The sequence below is a fragment of the Tupaia chinensis genome, unplaced genomic scaffold, assembly GCF_000334495.1.
Source record: "Tupaia chinensis unplaced genomic scaffold, TupChi_1.0 Scaffold000184_1, whole genome shotgun sequence".
Taxonomy (NCBI): domain Eukaryota; kingdom Metazoa; phylum Chordata; class Mammalia; order Scandentia; family Tupaiidae; genus Tupaia; species Tupaia belangeri.
In genome coordinates, this window is record NW_006159659.1 from 4,728,533 (window position 1) to 4,735,054 (window position 6,522).

General features: G+C 40.2%; 1 protein-coding gene across 2 annotated transcripts in view; it reads right to left on the reverse strand.

Moving 5' to 3' along the window:
• The window catches only part of KLHL15 (kelch like family member 15), a 46,531-nt gene extending 40,186 nt beyond the window's left edge, over positions 1-6,345 (reverse strand). The window contains exon 1 of one of the 2 annotated variants that reach the window (XM_006146661.3): positions 6,280-6,345. The gene's annotated coding sequence lies outside the window, so the exon portion shown is untranslated. The remainder of the gene's footprint in view (positions 1-6,279) is intronic. The other variant, XM_027771118.1, reaches the window with a different exon arrangement.
• Between the last annotated feature and the right edge of the window lie 177 nt (positions 6,346-6,522).

The following is a 6,522-nucleotide window of genomic DNA, read 5'->3' on the forward strand; positions in this document are numbered from 1 at the left end:
TGTCCCGCCCCTGCCGCTAGAACAGCGGCAAACCACACCTTCCAGAACCGGCACGGTCTCACCAGCGGTTGCGGTTGGAATCACTGGTATAACCAACCCCCGGCGCGCATGCGTGCCCACATGCACAGGAGCCTGAGGGGATAGGGAAATGGAAGGAGGGAGTCTGCAGTGTGACTGGCCCTATTAGGGGGATATTCATTCTCTCTCTCTCTCTCTCTCTCATGCACTCACACGTGACCTCTGGTGTTAAAGATTAAAAAAAAGAAGACTCCCTGTTTCAATTTCTGTAAAGGTAAATAGAAATTAATACAACCCACATAAACCAAAGCACTTTAAAATCCCCATTAATTTGTGTGTGTATGCTAAAGAGTATGTGCTCTAGGTAGAGGGAGACAGGGAGAGGAGAAAGCACACCCTATGGGGTATGGTCACTCTGACATCCCTTTTTCTCCATTGTCCCTCCTGCCAAGACTAACCCACCCACACCCACGCCATGAGGGATCCAGTTGCCTTAACCACCAGGCCAGGCCGAGATGCCAATCATTTTTAAGAGTATAAAGAAGCCCTGAGACCAAAAGGCTTGAGTACTACCAAGATAAGTGACAACACACACTTACACAAACCCCAATCTCTTCATACCTCTGCTCTGGAAGACTATTACTGGTATTTATATTACAGAAGTTTCTAACAGTTCAAACTCTCTAATGACCAGTTAAGAAATCAATGCGGTGGGGGTAAAATAAGAAAGAAATTAAAGGCAAAGAAATTAAAAACTTCCTTTTTAGTGAGCAGAATGTCATTCTGATTTAAAGGCAAAATTCTAAGTGATTAAACAGAAGATATTTCAAAATTAACTAACTTCCATGTTTATGCCATAAGCAATAATTTATTGCTTTCACATCTCTCCCATAGCTGCTTGAAAATTCACACAAAACTACAAGCTATTCAGTACAAAAGACAGATTCTGAGAGGTTGGTATAATATACTTATCCTCAATGAAAAATTTAAATGATTTCTTACTACCTTCATCCTCAAACTGTTCTACCAAAATTGATGCCTATGCAGAAAATGCCATACTTGCATATTAAAAAGGAGAATGCGAGGCTTACTATAGATAAAAATAGAATTAATTTTGGTGTGATAACATGTCTCACAATTTCTGCAACCTTTACAATAAAAATTTTAAATTCAACAATCACAAAGCGGCCAAGTTCGCAACTGACCAATCTAAAGAGAAAAAAAATAACTGAAAACAGACTACCTTGTTTAGCTCTATTAACAGTCATTTTACCCTCAGATACACCATTCGAATTGAGAAATTCAAGTTTAACATGGGATAGAAGGCTACATGACTTTTTGTTTAGTACTAGGAATTCTTTGTTATCAAAATATTTTTGTAACTCAGTACAAAATTGCAAATAACCATTTAACTAAGCTATTAGAAGGCTCTGGCCCCTCTAGCCTCTGGGTTGGCACCCATGATCCAAATTACTTCACTTTTCAGGTATTCTTAGCATTTAGTCATCCTAAAATACAAGAAACCTGCAAGAAAAAAAAAAAAGCCACTTCATTTCAAACAATGCTATTTTTTTTTTAATCAGAAAACTTTAATTTAATGCTCTTCTGCTTATTCCTCACTACAAGTAGAAGTCCAAGAGTGATGTCATGGAAAACAGTTTCCCTAGCCTTTAGAGACTAGATCCAGTGAGAATTCTAGGAAAAGCCTCTACTGGGGAATAAAACCCCAAATCTTCTAAGTTATAATCTAACACAAAATCACAGATACTTTAATGTTAGCATTTCAGTTCTCTATAAGAATTACACAACTCAACTAAATCTTTTGGAATGTCTTGATGTCATGATACAGATTTCTTGCAAATCTTTTAAAGTCCATGATGCAGAATCATTAACTAAATTCAAAGACCTCAGCAGATACAAAGGAAAATTTCCTACCCATTCTGATTTACTTCAGTAGTTTGGTCAGCTTTAAGGATCTTATGGGCAAAACAAAAAACCCGAGAACATATTTTCCCTTTTCTAGGTTCTTAATTCCAAAGCCGAAACAGTTTATTCTGAAAAAGTCTTCCACTTTTGGACCAGCAGCAATACAGCATACACCCATGGCAGAAAAGAAGTGTGGGAGCCCTCCCAATGATTCCTGAAATGCCAATAATGATCATTTCCCATTACTCTCCCCCTTCGTGCTGCAGTTCCTTGAAAAGTCAGCCACATTCCACTGAAAGGCCTCTCCACTGCTGTTCCCTATGCCTGGATCACTCACTCTATCCCCAGATACACATGGCTCCCTTATCTCCAGCTTGAAGTCGATGAGGCCTTCCCCAAATGCCTTCAAAAATTGCAAAACCCCACTAGCCACCAACCAAATGATCCCTATCTTTATTCTCCGTAGCATCATAAATAGTGATACAAGCTATCTTTCTCGGTAGTAAGTGGTCGTATAGGCTATTTTACTTATTTTTCTCATTTTTTTATGCCTGAGGGTAAATGGAAGGGGGGTTAGGGGAGCACCACCAAACAAGGCCAAGACACACAGCAATCCTTTCCCACAGATGTGATACGCCATCTTGTGGGGTTCAGGGTGGCGCCGTTTTCAAATTCAAACCGTTTGCCATGTGGGATCTGCCTTCCTCCACTGAGCAACACTGTGCGGCTTTACGGGCCAGCTCGTACTTTACTAATTTTTCTCTATAGTACATTAAATGGTGATAAAGGCTAGCTATTTCTCCTTTTCTAAATTTTACGCCTGAGGGACTTGCACACACAAGCTGGGGAAGCGGAGGGGGGAGGGAATGCACGCTACAATTCTCCTTCCGGTCAGGATCGTGGGTCCACCTGGCGCCTTTTTCAAATCCAAACCGTCGCCATGCCATATGGGATCTGGCTTCCCTCTGTGCTGTGCTACTTTTTACTTATTTTTCTCCTGGTAAATTAAACAACAATACGGGCTATCTATTTTACTGTTGTTTTTTGTTTTGTTTTTGTAAATACTTTTATTCTTGGAGCGCAAGTACGCCAGAGATGGGGCGAAGGTGGGAGGAAAAGAAGGGAGGAAAATCACCCCCCCCATAGGTCACGCTGCCATCCTTTCCCTCCAATTCTCCACCCAGTCAAGATCCGGGAAGCCTGAGCGCTGGCGCCTTTTTCAAATTTGAACGGAGTCACCTCGTGGGCTCTGGCGTCCTCTTAGCGGCTGCGCAGCTACGCTGTTGCAGGCCAGCCCATATTTTATTTTCAGTTATTTTTCTCCATAGTATATTGAATAGTGATATAGGCTGTCTACCTTATTGTTCTGTTTTTAAGGCTTGTACTTATTTTTCTGATTTTTTTTTCATGCTTGGTGTATGTGTGCGCAAGGGGATAGGCCAAGGAGCTGGAAAGAAGAGGTGGGAGAGAGGGGTAAGCAGCCTATAAGGAGGGGGCCTGGTCATACATCCTTTCTCTCCAATTCTCCACCCTGTCAGGACGGTGGGCCTGGAGAGCACTAACACCGAACTGGCGCATTTTAAAATTTCGCGAGACCTTATGGTGCAGGGCGCTACCTGCTGGCTCATATATTCCATATTTTTCTCCGTTAATACTAAGTGGTGATATAGGCTATTTTAGTTTACTTTCTGCTTCAAAGTTTGTTCTTTTTCTTGGACTGTTGTATCCCCAAGACCTAGAACAGTACTTTGCATATAGCAAGTGCTTAATAAATCTTAAATGAATGGATAAATTTAATCCCCTCCACCCACTATGTCCTGTAACCAACCCTGATTTAGAGATGAGAAAATCAAAGCTCACAGAGGTTAAGTAACTTGTCCAAGGCTCTGATCATTAATAAATTGTGGAAATGAGGTCTGCCTGATTTCAGAGCCTTCATTTTTAACTACTATTCTACCAGTGACTATTTTTCATTTCTCTTAAACAAAAAACAACCAACCCACACAAGATACAGCATCTCAATTTAGAGGAAATATGTGCTAATAAATTAATCCTCCAGACCCTAGAAGGTAAAGATAAATTCTTCTCACAGTTAATGTTATTCACACCTCAAAACATTTTCAATGGAAAAAGGCAAGCTTGATAACCAGTCGGCTACATCTTTTACTCAGCCATGTTTTTAAAAGTGGGGGGGGGTGTCCAGCAGTTAGCGTAATGGCTATGTCGCTGGACTCCCACGTAGTCGACCGCGGTTCGCGTCCCAGACCCGGTGGCTTAAATCTCACGCCAGGTGCATGTGCGTGCGTGCCCAAGATCCCGAGAGGAGAATGGAGAAGGGATTGCAGCGTGACAGCGTGACCATCCCCCCTGGGGGGTGATTTCTTGCTTTCTGTCTCTATGTCTCTCTCTGGCTGGCGAGCGCACGCGCCCTATAGCAAAAATCTCTCAAAAAAAAAAAAAAGTAGGGGGGAATGTCGAATGTCAAAAAGGTACTAACATATAGCTTTTTTCCTTTTTTCTGTCTCGTTCAACCTCACTTGGTATTTTAAAATGTGCTGTTTAATGTCATACTAAAGAAAGAAAAATTTAAAATTTAAATTATTAGTATGATTTTTACCATTCACCTTTATATTTTACAATGCCAGTTTTACACACTGCCAGATAATTAAACCAAGTATGGGGCCCTTCTGAACACCCCTGAAGCCAAACCAGCCCTGGTTCCAAGGTTTTAGCCCCAGATAAGCCAAGTCAAGGGAGAGGAGGTGTCATACTAAAGAAAGAAAAATTTAAAATTTAAATTATTAGTATGATTTTTACCATTCACCTTTATATTTTACAATGCCAGTTTTACACACTGCCAGATAATTAAACCAAGTATGGGGCCCTTCTGAACACCCCTGAAGCCAAACCAGCCCTGGTTCCAAGGTTTTAGCCCCAGATAAGCCAAGTCAAGGGAGAGGAGGTCAAACCCTGAAATTCCCAATAAAGCAGTGATTTGCCAAAATTTTATCTTCAGGACAAGCGATAAATCCAATGTATAAGAGCAACCACTTTAAAGTAGGCTCTTCCTTTTGCCATTTTAATCCTGCCCACTTTCTATCATTCTGCCTTTTGACAAAGCACAAAGGCACACTCTGAAAGACAACTAGTATTGGACTACAGGATTATAAATTTAATAAAACATCTAACTACTCAGAAAACCAGTTGTTAGGTCAAAATAGCAATAAAACCCTCCCACAAAACTTCTCTTTCACTTTTTGTGTACCATTTTTTAAAACCACACTCTCCTACATTTTTGATACGCCAAGTAAGAATTATTCTATACTGATCTGTTACACATATAAATTCTGGCAAAGAAATTCAATTTTCAAACCACAGATATTTACTATCCTAGTCCTTCCCCAATTAATGAGTGGTAAAGAGTGCAAACTAACATCCTTTACCACTGATAAACTGACTCTGAGCACCTACTAAGTGTTGTGAAGATTAAAAATGAGAATTACACAAGTATTACATTAAGTACCAAAAAGTTGGAATTTGTCTATATATTTCTAGATCTATTTTAAGAATTGCAGAAACATGAATGTATTTATCAGCTCTTCCAAAACAATTTTCAAATTAGCAGAAGTATTCAGGCATCCTGTTCCCTAGACATGAAAAACAGGCATTAAAATTAGGACATATACATCTAAAAAGCATTTTTCCAATTTACAATTTAATCAGATTAACAAAGAAAAAAAATTTGGAAAATAGAAAAGACTAAACAAATGTTAAGGTGTTAAATGAATATTCTGGGTAAGAAAACGGCCTAAGCGGCCTAGAAAGATGAAAAGCAAAGCCCTACAGTAACGTTAAATTTGAATTAAGGAATACTGTTATTTAAATAAGTACTTAGCATTTCATAGAAAGAAGGCCAAGCAACGTGACCATTATATACCTATCGATTCACAACAGTGCTTTGCTATTCCGTAGTTATTTGCTTATACTTATAATAGAGAAATAAAGAGGCAGCAACAGTTAGCTACTACAACATTAAGCACTCTGGCAAAGGTTACTTTAAAAATGGCCTTGCATTTTTACAACACTCTACGGCTATAGATTATTTTCACATATATGACCTCATATAGTCTCTCACTCCCCTGTGATGTGGGTATTACTGACTAGATCTCAGAGATAAGAAACCGAGGCTCGTACGCGATTTTCTCAGAGTCACCCAGTCGATCCCAGACCTTCTGATTCCACGTTTTATGCCTCCCATTTCACATAGTTCTATTTCAAGCATAAACAGAATTTTTAAAGGAAAGGAACGGGTTAGGGAAAAAATAATCATGGTACCTGCAGCTCTGTGCTGCAAAAAATGGCTGAATTATGCTTCTTCCTTTTTTTTCCCTCTCTCTCTGGAAAGAAAAATAGATTTCAATTTAAGTAAACTCAAAGACAAATTAGGTCCTGGCGTCTACGAAATTTTTGACTCAGGTCTGTGCAAGAGGGCCACCGAGTCGGTGCCTAGCTGGGGGCTGCGGGCGAAGCTCGGGCTCCGCAGGCCGGCGGCCAGGGGGGGGTGCGGACCCCGGGGGG